Raw genomic sequence first — 14,402 nt, 5'->3', positions numbered from 1 at the left:
TACAACTACTCCTTGAGCCATGAGCTCGTCAATAATTTTGGATAAGGCTGCTACAGCCTCGGGTGGCAATCTGTACTGTCTGATTCGGGGTAACACTACACCTGGTTTGAGAGTCACACGATGGGGTGTGATTTGCATGTAACCTACATCAGTTGGACCTTGCGCCCATAAATGCTGTGGAACATTAGACAATCTTGAATCAAAATCTCGTAATACATAGTGACCCTTAAAGTCACGTAGGAACAGACGTATTCCCTCTGGGGAACAGCATATGACTGCACCTAACTCTTTCAGTGTCTTAATACCTAATAGGTTTTCTGGACATGACTTAGTAAGTAACAGATCAGTAGTACGGGACAATGGACCTACTTCTAGAGTAACTGGCTTAGATATCTCATTAACTATTGGCTTTCCTGAAAATCCAAGGGAAACATTTCTTGAGCCTGAGAGCGGAGCCCCTGGAACTTCGGCATGACTAATTGTGGTCCTACTTGCCCCTGTATCGATCAGAAACTTTCTGTCTTTCCCTAATACTTGACTGTGAACATAGGGACCTTCTTGATCTACAGGTATCTCGATGAGAGGCAAGCCTACCTCCCTCTCTAGGCTGTTTCATGAATATGGCTGGTACTCTGGATACTCGGACTGTGCATACTGGTACATCTGCGATGTAACGTGCTGTGTTGCAGCAATAGGCTGTGGTGCGGGAACTGTCTGTTGTGCATTCTGTGGCTGAGGAATCTGTGAAACTTGTTCTTGTCTCGGCGGACGTGGTCTTTCTTTAGTCTTACCAGTAGCTATGTTGTGTTTCAGGACTGCACACTCGTTTATAAAATGACCTGGCTGTTTACAATAATTGCAGTTCCCTTTAACGGGAGCTGCAGGATGACTGGCTTGATTGGCTTGATTTGGACCCCTCTTCTGACTGTCTTGGGGAACAGATTGTGCAACTAGTACTTTCATTTTCGTGTCTTTCATACGTTTTCTCTCGTGTTCTTGCTCTTCCCTGATTCTATTCTGGTGATACTGGAGCATCTGGAGCATCTGGGACGGGGTATTAGCTTGCCAGGTGCTTTCGACTTTCAAAACTCGGTTTTTAATTTGTGGGCTTGAATTCTCGACTAACTTAGTAACGAAAAGATGAGGGTATGACTCACTACTTGTCTTGAGACCACTGTTGATACTGAAACATTTTTCAAATCTAGAATAAAAATCACTAATATCTTCATCTTGTTTCTGTTTACAGGCTGAGATTGCATCCCAGTCTTCTTTTCTCGTTGTCAATAATCTGGGTAAAACTTGAATCAGTAATTCTGGTAATTCTTTACATCTATCTCCAAGACCGGTACCTGGTACTCGTGCCTTGTCTTCAGCTTCTAGAGCTGTCCAATCGATCTTTTTCTCTCCCACCTCCCATTCCTTTTCCTTTAACTTTTCATACACCCCTGCGGGTAACAGGACTTTTAATATTTTAATGATATCTGGGTAAGTGTATTCTCCCATACGGAGCATGTCTTTTAATTCTCTATGGAACCCTGCTGGATCTTTGTCATGACAGGGAATTAATTTCTTCATTTCAAGAAGTTCCATCTTTGAAATCGGAGTGTATACAAACACTCGTTGCATTACGCCACCCGCCCCTTGGACTGGGTGGACTTCTCGTAACGGATTCTGTCTGTCTATGTAGAATGATTTGCCTTCTGGGGGTGAGACATGAACAAAATGCGGGTTCAGGAACGTTCTATATTTGTGGCGCTGTTCTAGAATGATACTGATTAAATCGGTACCTAGACCTCTCCATCTATACTGGAGTAACTCGTTCAGGACATCGTGCAACGGACCTGGATCAGAATGTTGATCCTCATACAAAGTAATGAGGTGCTGGATCATATACGTACCCACCAGTCGTTGCTCGGCTGGGGGCAGTTTCAGAAACATTTGTGCCACTATTTCGTCTGGAAAAGTGGTAGAATCAGTAATCCATCGGACTGCTGATCGGGCTAGTTCTTGTTCATGCATAGTACTTAATTCACTGTAACCGACTCGTGATTTCAGAATGTGATCGGTAGCTTGAAATACTTGTTCTAGAGAACCTTGTTCTGGTGCTGGATGATGAAAAATAGACTTGTGTTCTAGACGTAAATGGCGATCTGGAAATCTAGATTTTCCTACATACGCTATTCTGGCGGGATTCTCGTTCTCTTCCTCTTCAGGATCAGAGATACTTTCTTTCTCGCTTACTTGTGCTGCTTTACGCTGGTCGTGTAACCTTATTATTTCTTTACGAATTTTCTTGTACATACTCTCCATGGCACCGACGGTCTTGTGCTTACCCTCGGCTATATTATCACTCCACCTTGTCAGGATTCTCATTTCGGCGGGATCTTTAGACGGGTAATCTTGTTCTCTTATTAGACAATTGATCAGGAACTTTAATATCATGAGCTGGATCTCGGCTTTCCTTTGAGACATAATCTCGCCAATACTTTCTGGATCATCCCCTGTACGGATGAAACGATATATTCTGTCTAGATCTTCTTTCATATTCGGCAAGGTGACTAGATACTCGGTCACTCTCCTTACACGTAAGGAATATAAAACCATATTATATTCGCCTGGAACTGGATCATAGACACATTCGTTAAGGGTTTGCCTGATTTCTGTAACAGACTGATGTTTGGGCGTGCGCTGTAACGCTTGAGCATGTAATTCGAGTAATGTTAAACGCTTGTGTGGCGGCGGGGTTTGAGGAAGACCTCCTCCTGCGGCCCCTAGACTAGAATCGTCGACTGACATTCTTCGTCCTGGCAGAGTCGGTAATTGTAACGTGGGCTGGACTTGTATGGCGGACTGGACCGGGGGAGCTGTTAAGGGCACCCCGGTGTCTGGAGGAGCGGGAAGTGCCTGATTTACAGGGACTGGCGGAGCGCGAACAGGATTTGCATATTCTGGGACTGTGTCGTCCAAGTAGGACGAAATAAAAATATCAGCTGCGGTCTGTTTGTGACGTAGCTTAGTCGGAACTAATGGTGGCGGGAAATTACTGGATGCCTCTGGGGTCGCTTTTGGCAAACCTTCGGCAAGGAGAGGATACATACCCTTAATAAGGGCATGCCTCTGTCTGTCTGACTGTTCGGTTTTGACTCGTTCACCTATCTCGATTAATTCTCTTTCTTGGGCTCGTTCCCGGGATTCTCTACTTAACTCTGACTTTCTGACTTCCTTTTCAGTTCTTCTATGCGCTTCTTTACGCCATAACTCGATGGCATCTTTCTGTGACTGTCTGGCTTTCTTTTTCCATAATGCTTCTTCTACTCGCATGATACATTCGGCATCCCATGTACCCGATACGGGCCATCTATACTTTTCTTCTAACTGTTTGGTATACTCTACCCATAAATCTAGATACATTATGGCGCTTATGCCATGTTTCTGATACATAAAGTGACCTGGACTGTCCCTAGGCGGGACAGGAACTGCTTCTTCTAATAAACCCTTTCTAGTTTTTAACTGACGTAACTTGGAAAAGAGCGGCATTGTAAACTTGAATCGGAACACAATACAATACACGAAAAACAATAACAATTGGGAAAACAATTCAGGCATACCACGACATTGGAAAGACATTAAACAACATTATAAATAACAGTTCGAACAGAATATTACCTGGAATACTGAGAACAGAACAGAACAGAATGTCTCGAGAACGGAACAGACTAGAATTACTGGATGCACTGCTGTAACAGTACGGAACATACCGGTCCCATAAAGGGACGCATCAAGACCCGTATCCACCTAGGTGAATACTTCGTTTGTGAGTCTGGGTACCACCAACCCACGGACCAGGAGTCAATTTAGATTGGTCCTGTCTAGATACTACCCCAGCAATGGTACTCACCGGGCAGCACGGAACGGAAGGCCTCGGACGGGACTGGACGACGGACGACGAACTTCGGACTTCAGTTACGGGTGGGCCTCCGGATACCTCGGACCTTGGACTCTCGGCTTGGGCTCTGGTCGGGACTCGCCGCGTTCCTCCACCGTCTCGTTCGGATGCTGGACCGCCTCCTCCGTCTCCTCCGTGGGCCTGAGGGATACTTGAAGCAGAAATATCTGCACGTGGCCGGTATGGTTCCGTCACGGCTGCAGAGGGTCAGGGGGTCGGCGTGGCTTCACCGACGCGTGGGGAAAGGGCAAGTCCCTATTCGGGCGCCATTATGTGGTATATAAATAAATAATACCGGATCTATTTTTGAATGTATGAATGAATAACAGATAGCTCAATAAAATAAGAGTCAAGATTCGAGGTAGTAGGAGTTTCTGCAGGTTTATTACAGCATAAGGACAGGATCAGGACAACCTGCATAGAATGACCCAGCAGCTGCTGGGGCTTGGTCTGGGATGAGCGCGCTAACTTTTAATAACAATACATCAACTTATATACATAGCGCAAACACATAGCATTACATTGCAGTAGGCGTAGCAGTGGGTGGAGCAGGAGGCGTGACGCGTAGCAGTCGCGAGAGATAACAGTAAAAGTAGGTGTAACTGGGAGTATACATAGACATGTGATGCAAACGTAACAGAATATGTCATGAATGGGCGGAAACATTGGAGGGGGCTACCTAAGGAGCCGGGACCTCTAACCTGGTGGTGCGCGAAAACTGGCAATGACGTGTTACTAGGAGAAGCTGGGGCTACGAACTCTGTGCTAGGAGCAGAGACTTGAGTCTGGAGGGTCGGAGCGACATGTGCCTAAACCCTATCTGGTATCTGATGTTTAGGGAACATGTTGATATAAACTAGAAGTCATGAGGGGAAAAGCTAACTTGATTCTAAGACTGGACCATGCATTATTCTACATGTAGTGCGTGATGAAGAATATTAAATGACCATTAATACAGTATTTCTCTAACGTGGAGCCGAATAGGCTAGACAATGACGGAAACTATTGATGCAGTTCAGTAGCTTAGGAATGCAGAGAAGAAGGACTGAACTGATAGCTGGAATCATAACATACTCTTGGCAGACTCAGAGGCAGAGCCAAGCTGCACCAGGCACTGCGAGGCAGGAAGTAAGTGAAGGGTCGAGGATACAGGTGGGGGCTGTATCGCTCCTCAGCGAGGCTTTCAGGAGACAGGAGCTGAATCTGATGTCCGGGCCCTTTTGAGGCCTGGAAACGGGGACTTTATAATGGAATAACGTGCACACTGAGAAACGTGACAACGTAACTTTACATAGGCCTGGTATTCGTAGTATTCACGAGGACTGGAAACTGACATACCAGAGGTGGACACAACTGTAATTGCGTCATTAATCAGACATGGGGAATAACATATGCATATTGGTCATGCACACATAACATATGATGGATGAAGCGTAGGGACACAGAACATGGCAAAATTTACTTTTCCACATAGTCCAAGGGTGGACTCAAGTCGAAGAGTACCTGAAAGCAGAGGGGACAGAGTCTGGGTCACTCAGCAGTGACCAGGGTGGAACCAGGACGGAACCAGGCAATGTCGGGCGCAATCAGGTGGTCGTTGAGGAGATTGTCTCCGCTGTCACGTGGGCTCTGGGGCATCTGCGACGTCCAGGAGCAGGTCACGATTTGTCCCACGCAGGCTCTCACCGTCGGCGCTGTCGGCTTCAAGATTGGAGCAAACAACACTTGGCAAAAGCAATCCACGCGGAACCGGGAGATTGCTTCTCACTCGGACCAGGAAGGTCAGAGTGGGTGCTCCTTTTCAGGGGAGCTGGTGTAGATCTGGAGCAACCAGATTCACAAGTCGTATTTGTAGTTTCGTCGGCACAGGGACCACTAGCCAGCTGGCAAGTGACCGGGCCAACGCATTGAGCCAAATGGAGCAGAAGGGCCCCACGCAGCACTCGTCGAGTGTGGAGGGCTGAACTTCGTTGCAAGAGTGGCTCAGGGTGGGGGCTTCTCAAACCCCGGTGCACAGCTTCGAGGGTCACTCGTGGGCTGCACGGTCAGCGTCTCGTGGTCAATTCAAGATGGCATGCCCCACGCTTCCGGTCGCCTTCACGGGTCTCAGCTCTGCAGGGACTGTGGATCGGGCTGTTGGAAGGCAGGCAAGCTTGATCTCGTCGATCTCTGTCGCTCGAGTTCCGGCGGGAACTGCAACAAAGTAGACGTCGAGGGCTGGATGGTGCCTGCTTGTGCAGGGTGGTCACTCCTTGACCACAAGGGAGATTCTTCGGGCTTCCACGTTGAGTAGGAGGTCCAAGGGTCCAGAGTTTCGTTTCTAATGTTTCTTTCAGGAAATCTAAAGTGCATTGGCACTGCTCCCACTCTTATTCGAATCTGGGGGGCGTGATTACCTGCTAGGTCCCCCCCTATGGGTGGGACCCAGGAAGTGGGTGGATACACCCCCTTCCTTTGATCCAGGCCGCCCTGGCACGAGGGCTGGAGTGCCCCAGAACCGGTTTGGCCGGATTATGCAAGGGGCAGCCTTGTGCGCCCCAAGCAGTGTCTGGTTTCTTTCAAACCTCCCTGCTACAATCCACTATCTCCTGTCTGGAGGGTGGTGACACCCTCCTGCGACAGGAAACCCTTTGTCCAGGCCCCATTTGGCTGAGTTTCGGTCAGCTGCAGGGGTCCAGACTCTTGTCTGTGGCAGAGGCATCCATTTTGTGGATCTAAGGTCTTTGTAGAAATTAACCGCATTTAAGTAAAGCAACATGTCTTACCCCTCTAGAGGGATGGAATGCTATCCCCGTCGCCAGAACTGGCGAGGGGATAGTATTCCAAATCGTATGACACCTTACACGACATGTTTTGATAAAGCCAAACCAAAGTTGCTATATAACCGCGAGGATTATAAGGCACTTAAGAGTATATGGTATGGCATTGTAGGAGAGTAGGGTCTGCTATCCTATGGTCACCCCAAATTTTTGCTTTTTGCTTCACTGGTTTTCGACTACTGAGGCTGTGGGCCTGCTGATCAGACCCCCAGCCTGCTGTTCTCTCACTAAATTAATGACACATGTGCTATAGGCACATACCGATTGGAAATGGACTCCTTGTCAGCCCCTGTAGAATGCACTATAGGTGCACAGGGCAGAGGGGCCACCAAGGCCTACCAGGGGCTGCAGCATATCTTTTGCCACCCCTGGCTGGTTCTTAAATTGACACAACTGGCTGATCACTCAGCTGGGGTAAGGTGGTGTAAACACCCCTTGCTTAGGTATAGTATATCTATATCTAAACCTATATCTGGACACATGTAAACCTGTGAGCCACTCCTATAGTAGGCCTCATCAATCCTGGAGGCTGAGTGCGTGGTTTTATGTGAGATGGAGCTCTAGCATGAGCTGAGCCTGTCTGCAGCTGTCGGGAACAAATCCCTAAGCTGTTTCAGGATAATGCCATACCATATACTATTAAGTGCCTTATAATCCTCGCGGTTATTTAGCAACTTTGGTTTGGCTTTATCAAAACATGTCGTGTAAGGTGTCATACGATTTGGAATACCATCCCCTCGCCAGTTCTGGCAACGGGGATGGCATTCCACCCCTCTAGAGGGGTAAGACATGTTCCTTTACTAAATGCGGTTAATTTTTCCAAAGACCTTAAGATCCACAAAATGGATGCCTCTGCCACAGACAAATGTCTGGACCCCTGCAGTTGACCGAAACTCGACCAAATGGGTCCTGGACAAAGGGTTTCCTGTCACAGGAGGGTGTCACCGCCCTCCAGACAGGAGATAGTGTATTGTAGCAGGGAGGTTTGATAGAAACCAGACACTGCCTGGGGCGCACAAGGCTGCCCCTTGCATAATCCGGCCAAACCGGTTCTGGGGCACTCGAGCCCTCGTGCCAGGGCGGCCTGGATCAAAGGAAGGGGGTGTATCCACCCACTTCCTGGGTCCCACCCATAGGAGGGGACCTAGCAGGTAATCACGCCCCCCAGATTGGAATAAGAGTGGGAGCAGTGCCAATCCACATCAGATTTCCTGGAAGAAACATTTGAAACGCAATTCTGGACCCTTCGCCCTCCATCTCATCGTGGAAGCCCGAAGAATCTCCCTTGTGGTCAAGGAGTGACCACCCTGCAGCAGCAGGCACCATCCAGCCCTCGACGTCTACTTAGTTGCAGTTCCCGCCGGAACTCGAGCGACTGAGATCGACGAGATCAAGCTTGCCTGCCTTCCAACAGCCCGATCCACAGTCCCTGCAGAGCTGAGACCCGTGGAGGCGACCGGAAGCGTGGGGCACGCCATCTTGAATTGACCACGAGACGCTGACCGTGCAGCCCACGAGTGACCCTCGAAGCTGTGCACCGGGGTTTGAGAAGCCCCCACCCTGAGCTGCTCCTGAGCCGAAGTTCAGCCCTCCACACTCGACGAGTGCTGCGTGGGGCCCTTTGGCTCTATTTGGCTCAACGCGTTGGCCCAGTCACTTGCCAGCTGGCTAGTGGTCCCTGTGCCGACGAACTACCTAAGAAGACTCGTGAATCTGGTTGCTCCAGATCCACACCAGCTCCCCTGAAAAGGAGCCCCGACTCTGACCTTCCTGGTCCGAGTGAGAAGCAATCTTCCGATCCTGCGTGGATTGCTCTTACCAAGGCTTGTTTGCTCCAAACTTGAAGCCGACTGCACCGACGGTGAGAGCCTGCGTGGAACAGATCGTGACCTGCTCCTGGACGTCGCAGATGCCCCAGAGCCCATGTGACAGCGGAGAGAAGCTCCTCGACGACCACCTGATTGCGCCCGACATTGTCTGGTTCCGTCCTGGTTCCACCCTGGTCACTGCTGAGTGACCCAGACTCTGTCCCCTCTGCTTTCAGGTACTCTACAACTTGAGTCCACCCTTGGACTCCACCGGACACTTCATCTTCAACCTGCCTGCAGCCCTTTCAGCTTCAAGCACCAAGAGCCTGCGTGTCAAAACCCGACGCCACTTCGACCCTGTGCACCCACTTCCTGTGGGTGAGGTAACTTTGCTCCGCCGGTGTTCCCACACTGGTGCACACCTCTAGGGTCTGTGTGTTAAGTTTTGTTCCTCTAGGTTCAGCGGAAGTGTCCTTAAACTTTAACTCTATGACTTTTACGCACCATTGGTTAACATTGGTGCATGCGTGCGCTTTCCGCACATCTCCCGAATCCCGAGGGCCATTCCCGACTTCAGCATTGCTTGTCCTGACTGCTCCCAGCGATTCCCTAGGCCCTAGGCCTAACCACTGTTCGAGTGGCCTCTCTTATACCACTTGTTTAGTATATGGTTTGAGTGGCCACCCGCCCTCATCCATAATTGTGCAACTTGTATGTTTAAACAGTGCTTTTGATTTAACGCTTGTGCCCCTTTATTCATAAAGAATACTGGGGATTGTTTTTAGTAATAAACACATATATTTTTATAATATATACTTGTGTGGTGTCCTTTCATTTGGTATTACAGGATTGTATGTGGTAAAACAGCTCGCTTAACACGACCTCTTAAGTTAAGCCTTTAGGCTGCTTAGTCCATGCTACCCCTAGGATAGCTTGTCTAATAAGGTTGACTTACAACCAGACACCATAAGGGATTGTTTGGTCAGGTAGTAGGTGGTTCCAGAATTGGAAACATCCCCTACCAGGCCAACTTCTCACATTGGTGAGCAGCGGTGCGGATTTGAGCTTGCTGTTGTTTTACCATTGCAATCTTTGTATCAAATTGAAAGATCACATCAAGTACCTCTAGGTACATATAAAATCAAAACTTAGCATATTAAGTTCTACTGAACTTAGTAGTTGTAGGTTGAAGGGATTAGCACACCCTGACTACAACTAACTAGCAAGGTACAGTAGGAAAACACTTAGTGTAGGTAAGTGCACCACTTACACCTCACTAGTAACCATGTCTGACACAGGAAAAGCCTCAGGGTCTGCTCCTGTGACAGTTGACCCTACCCAGGCAACTTTTGGATATGACAAACTAACCCGCAGAGACTTGATTGCCTTGTGCAAAGCAAGAGGGTTAAAAAGGGGCAGAAGCCCCACCTGCCTAATCCTGGTAGAAATCCTAGAACAGGATGACTTAGAAAAGGCAAAGGCAGCTTCCCTAGACACAGGAAGTGGAGGGAACCCCCCTGAAACTGATCCCCCTCAGGAGGAGGAGGATGATGATGACTTAGATGAGGACTCAGATGTTGAGGACTTAGAAGTACAGGATCAGGGTAGCCAGGTTCCAGTTGCCAGGCTTAGCCAGGCCAACTTGGACCTACTGGGGAATGGAGAGGGCCAGCACCTCCCCAGAACCCAACATGTTATTCTCCCAGGCAACAGAAGAGTGAGATCTCCCTCAGGGGACTCTCATGTTTCTAGTGCCTCCAGAGAATCACAGAGAGGCATGAATGCTTCTCAAAAGTTAGAGCATAGGGCCAGAATGAGGGCTGTCAAACTCCAGATAGAGAGGGAGAAGGTAGCCTTGGCTCAAGCTAGACTTGCCTTGGCAAGAGAGCAGAAATTAAGTGGCTTAGATGTCACTGGTGGCAGCAATTTTCCAAGAGAAAAAGACAGGGCCTATGACAATAGAAACCTGACCAAAATTGTGCCCCCCTTTAAAGAAGGGGATGACATCCACAAATGGATGACTGCTCTTGAGAGAGCCTGCATGGTACAGCAGGTTCCTGAGAATCAGTGGGCTGCAATTTTGTGGTACTCCTTTTCTGAGAAAGGGAGAGACAGGCTCCTCACAGTTAGACCTGAGGATGCCAAAAACTACTCTGTTTTGAAGAGTGCTCTTATTGAAGGGTTTGGCCTAACAACTGAGCAATACAGGTTGTTGTTCAGAGACACCCAAAAAGCACAGACTCAAGACTGGACTGATTTCGTTGAGTGTGCCACTAAGGCTTTGGAGGGTTGGTTGCAGGGAAGTAAAGTTTCAGACTATACAGGATTGTACAATCTTATAATGAGAGAACAGATCCTTAATAACTGTACAAACCAGCTGTTGCATCAATACCTTATTGACTCTGATCTGACCTCTCCCCAAGAATTGGGAAAGAAGGCAGACAAATGGGTCAGAACAAGGATTAAGCAGAAACCCCAGAACCAAGGTGGTGACCAGAAGAAAACAGACCAGAAGGGTGGTAATCAGAATCAGAAAGATAAAGAAAAAGACCAGAAGTCTTCAGGCCCCCAAACTAATAGTAAGGAGGGTGGTTCCCAAAATGGTAACAAGAAGAAGAAGAACAAAGGTCCAAAGACACCTTGGTGTAATACCTGCAAATCAGTTTCACACTGGGGCAGTGAGTGCACCAAGGCAAATCCAGTTCCCACCACTACAGCTCCTAAAGCAACTGCAACCCCAAGTACAGTAAGCAGTGGTGGAACACAGTCCAAGGGTGTAGCTGGGTTGACCCTGGGTATTGAAGTAGGATCTGGCCTAGTCAGAGTCCCTACACAGGCAGTTCTCCTGTATGATGTGGACATTGAGTTGCCCACTGCAGTAAGCCCCACTAACCTGGGCAAATACAGGCAGACTCCCTTAATTAATGAGAAACTGGCTCAAGCATACAGGGACACATGTGCCAGTGTCACCATGGTGACACCTGACTTTGTGGACCCTGGACAGATTGTACTAGGAGAGAGCTACCTAGTAACCAACGCCAGCAACTCCACTACCTCCCATAGTGTGGCAGTTGTGAACTTCTCCTGGGGAGGGGTTGATGGCCTAAAGAAAGTTGTGGTGAGTGCAGACCTACCAGTAGACTGTCTGTTAGGCAATGACCTTGAAAGCTCAGCATGGTCAGAAGTGGAGTACAGGACTCATGCAGAAATGCTAGGGATTTCAGAGCATGTCCTTGCCATGACAAGGGCTCAGGCTAAGAAGTGCCTTCCTGAACCAGTGGTGGATCTTGAAACAATAGACCAGCCACAACCCAAGAGAAGGAGCAAGAGAGGAAAGGCCCAGCCTTCCACCTTGCCCCAGGTTGAGGATCAAGTTTCAGAGGAAACTGATTCTGCAGTCCAAGAGGAGACTGTCTCTGAGGAGCTTGAACCTGACCAGGTTGAGTTTCTGGGGACAGGGGGACCCTCAAGGGCAGACCTGAGGCAGGCTCAATTAGATTGCCCTTCCCTTGAACCCCTCAGACAGCAGGCTGCTGCTGAGGCTGCTGGGGATGCCAAAGGTACCCATACTGTGTATTGGGATGATGGACTCCTTTACTCAGAGGCTAGAGACCCCAAGCCTGGCATGACCAGGAGGTTGGTCATACCTCTGCAGTTTAGGGGGTTCCTTCTTACCTTGGCCCATGATATTCCCCTTGCAGGACACTTAGGCCAGAACAAGACGTGGGACAGGCTTGTTCCACACTTTCACTGGCCTCACATGTCAGAGGATGTCAAGGAGTTTTGTCGCTCCTGTGTCACTTGCCAAGCCAGTGGTAAGTCAGGTGGCACAACAAAGGCCCCCCTAATACCACTACCTGTGGTGGGGGTCCCCTTTGAGAGAGTTGGAATTGATATTGTGGGTCCAATGGACCCCCAAACAGCATCTGGGAACAGATTCATACTGGTGGTAGTGGATCATGCCACCAGGTATCCAGAGGCTATTCCCCTAAGGACCACCACAGCACCTGTGGTGGCAAAGGCCCTCATTGCAGTTTTCTCAAGAGTGGGCTTCCCTAAGGAGGTACTATCAGATAGAGGGACGAATTTTATGTCCAGCTATCTGAAAGCAATGTGGAAGGAATGTGGAGTAAACTATAAGTTTACCACCCCATATCATCCACAATGCAATGGGCTTGTGGAGAGATTTAACAAGACCCTTAAAGGCATGATAAAAGGATTACCAGAGAAGCTCAGGCGGAAATGGGACATTCTTTTACCCTGCCTGCTCTTTGCTTACAGAGAGGTCCCACAGAAGGGGGTTGGCTACAGCCCTTTTGAACTTTTGTTTGGCCACCCTGTGAGAGGTCCATTGTGTTTGGTGAAGGAAGGATGGGAGTTACCTCTCAAAAAGCCCAAACTAGACATAGTGGACTATGTACTTGGTCTCCGCTCCAGGATGGCTGAGTACATGGAAAGAGCATCCAAAAACCTGGAGGCCAGCCAAGAATTACAGAAAGCTTGGCATGACCAAAAGGCTGTGCTGGTAGAGTTCCAACCAGGACAGAAGGTATGGGTACTGGAGCCAGTGGCTCCAGCAGCACTCCAAGACAAATGGAGTGGACCCTATCCTATTATTGAGAAGAAGGGGGAAGTCACCTACTTGGTAGACTTTGGAACACCCAGGAGCCCTCACAGGGTAATCCATGTGAATCGCTTGAAAGCATTTGTGGACAGGGAGGACATGAGCTTGCTCATGGCCACAGATGGGGAACAGGAGGAAGAGAGTGACCCTCTCCCAGACCTGCTTTCTCAGAACCCTGATGATGGTTCAGTTGATGGAGTAGCCTTGGCAGGCAGCCTCACTGACCAGCAACAGAGGGACTGCAGACAAGTTTTGCAGGCTCACAGGCAAATGTTTTCACTCACACCCAGCCAGACTGACTGGTGTACCCATGTTGTGGACACTGGTGACAGTCTGCCTGTCAAGAATAAGATCTACAGGCAACCTGATCATGTCAGGGATTGCATCAAGGCTAAGGTGCAAAAGATGTTGGAGCTTGGAGTGATTGAGCCATCAGAGAGCCCATGGGCCAGCCCAGTAGTCCTGGTGCCAAAACCTCATACCCAAGATGGAAAGAGAGAAATGAGGTTTTGCGTGGATTACAGGGGTCTCAATGCTGTCACTAGGACAGATGCTCACCCCATTCCAAGAGCAGATGAGCTCATTGACAGATTGGCTTCTGCCAAGTTTCTGAGCACATTTGATCTGACAGCTGGCTACTGGCAAATCAGACTAGCTGAGGAGTCAAAAGCCAAAACAGCATTCTCTACCCCTAGTGGACATTATCAGTTTGTGGTAATGCCCTTTGGTTTGAAGAATGCACCTGCCACTTTCCAAAGGTTGGTGAACCAAGTCCTTACTGGGTTGGATGACTTTTGTGCAGCTTATCTAGATGATATTGCTGTCTTTAGCTCCACCTGGGAGGATCACCTGATCCACCTGAAGAAAGTTTTGGAGGCCCTGCAAAAGGCAGGCCTAACTATCAAGGCCACTAAGTGCCAGATAGGGCAGAGTAAGGTTGTATACCTGGGCCACCTAGTAGGTGGAGGCCAGGTTCAGCCACTGGAAAGCAAAATCCAGGCCATACAGGACTGGGCTCCTCCAGTTACCCAGACACAAGTCAGAGCCTTCTTGGGCCTGACTGGGTATTACAGGAAGTTTGTGAAGAACTATGGGTCTATAGTGACACCATTAAATGACTTGACATCCAAGAAGATGCTGTGAGAAGTTGGCCTGGTAGGGGATGTTTCCAATTCTGGAACCACCTACTACCTGACCAAACAATC

This window comes from Lissotriton helveticus (genome assembly GCF_964261635.1).
Source record: "Lissotriton helveticus chromosome 1_1 unlocalized genomic scaffold, aLisHel1.1 SUPER_1_unloc_49, whole genome shotgun sequence".
Taxonomy (NCBI): Eukaryota; Metazoa; Chordata; class Amphibia; order Caudata; family Salamandridae; genus Lissotriton; species Lissotriton helveticus.
The sequence above is the reverse complement of the archived record's forward strand: the minus strand, read 5'-3'. Positions refer to the sequence as shown.